The sequence below is a fragment of the Rhinopithecus bieti genome, unplaced genomic scaffold (assembly GCF_001698545.2).
Source record: "Rhinopithecus bieti isolate Rb0 unplaced genomic scaffold, ASM169854v2 scaffold_2439, whole genome shotgun sequence".
NCBI classification, from domain to species: Eukaryota; Metazoa; Chordata; class Mammalia; order Primates; family Cercopithecidae; genus Rhinopithecus; species Rhinopithecus bieti.
Genome location: NW_016804232.1, coordinates 3,979,290 through 3,981,598, shown reverse-complemented (window position 1 = coordinate 3,981,598; position 2,309 = coordinate 3,979,290).

Genomic DNA, 2,309 nt, shown 5'->3' with positions numbered 1-2,309 from the left:
AAAAAAAAAAAAAAAAAAAAAAAAAAAAAAAAAAAGGTGAAACATAACTCACCATACAACCCTGCTATTTTACTACTAGGAACCTATCCAAAAGAAATTAAGACATATGTCCACACAAAGCCACTTATATGACTGTCCATCGCAGCATTATTCATCATCACCAAAAACTGAAAACAAGCCAAATGCCTATCAATTGATGAGTAGATAAACAAAATGTAGGGCATCTATACAATGAAATGCTATTCAGCAATGAAGAGGAATAAATATGCTGCACATAAATGCACCACAAAAACATTATTTAAGTAAATAAAACCAGATGTAAAAGACTACATATTATGTGATTCTGTGTATGTGAAATGTCCCTAAAAGGCAAACTTAGATAGAAAGCATATTAGCAATCTCGAAGACTGAAGGCAGGAGCAGGAATTGATGCATGCAGACATGAGGGATTTTTCTTTTAGGTAATGGAAATTGTCTAAAATAGGATTGTAATGATGGCTGTACAACTATAAATCTACTAAACATTATTAAATTGTATACCTACAATGGATAAATTTCATGGAATGCAAATTATATTTTAATAAAGCTGTTTAAAACAATCATAAGGCTGACAATGCTATGAGAGAGTGTAACAGGATGACCAAATTAGATGGAGAGGATCAGGAAAATCATTTTTAAGGAAAATACATTTATTTTTCTATCTGAAAGAAACCAAAATTTTGTAGTGTGACATTAACAGTGGGGTGAAGGGAAGATAGAGAATGGGGAAGAAAAAAACAGCATTCCAAACAGAAAGAATCCTATGCACAAAGATGAAAAAAAAAAGTGCAAGAGAGGGATTGATAGACAGAGAGAAACACAAAGAACAGATGGAAAAATGGAAGGGGCAGTGTGGGCAGGTCAAATGAGACGAGTATGAACCCAGGATCTAGGTTTCATTAGAGGAAAAATTTTGGATTTTATTTAAGAGCAATGAGAAATTATTGAATTATATCTGGCATTTAGAAAAATCACTCACTACAGATGAAGGATCAGCCAACTTTTTTGTAAAGAGTCAGATAACAAACATTTCAGGCTTTGTAGGCCATATAATGTTCTGGCTAAAGTCACTGATGACATCTATTGCTCAATCTATGACACATTTAAATGCTCTCCCACTTGCTCTCTCAGCAGCATTCAACCTAGTCGGCCAGTCAATCCTTTTGAAATACTCTCTTTTCCTCACTCTTGTGTCATCACGTTGGCCAACCTATAAAGACAGGATTTTCTTCTATATTTTTGGCCACTCTTTCGCCGTGTCTTCCTTCACCTGCATTCAGCCCACATGCTGGACTTTAGGCTGTGAACTAGGTCATGTTGGTTTTTACCCTACATTCGTGCCCAAGGCAATATCCTCTATTCCACTGGCTTTTTTTTTTTTTTTCTGAAACGGAGTTGTGCTCTTGTTGCCCAGGCTGGAGTGCAGTGGCGTAATCTCGGCTCATTGCAACCTCCGCCTCCTGGGTTCAAGTGATTCTCCTGCCTCAGCCTCCCAAGTAGCTGGGATTACACGCATGCGCCACCACGCCTGGCTAATTTTGTATTTTTAGCAAAGACAGGGTTTCACCATGTTGGTCAGGCTTGTCTTGAACTCCTGACCTCAGGTGACCGACCTGCCTCGGCCTCCCAAAGCACTGGAATTACAGGCGTGAGCCACCGCGTACAGTCCATTGGTTTTAAATAACAACTACATGTCAGTGACTCCCCTTTGCCTTAAAAAAATGTAATCTACTATTTTATAGATATAGTCAATTGCCTCTCCAGACACTTCTTCACATAACTGTCTCACAAATACTTCCACGCATGTTCAAACTTAAACTCTTCATTTTTCTTCTCAAATCCCAGTACAATGGCACCATCATCTAGCTATTAGCTCAACAGACAATTGAAAATCAAAATTGTCTTACCCTTCCTCATCTTGCCTCCACATCCCATTTTTAACCAGATCATATCAATCTACTTACCAAATATATCGTCATCCATCTACCTAGCTGTTTTTCCACTGCCACCACCTGGTTTAAATCACTGTCATCTCTTACCTGGGGTTACTGAAAATAGCACCTAATTGGCTCTCAGCTTCCTTTGCCTTCCAGTTTATTCCACATGCACCATGGTGTGCATCATCTTTCTACTCTACTCAAAAACCTTCAAAACCCTAGGTTAAAAATGCACTTCCCGGCCGGGCGCGGTGGCTCAAGCCTGTAATCCCAGCACTTTGGGAGGCCGAGACGGGCGGATCACGAGGTCAGGAGATCGAGACCATCCTGGCT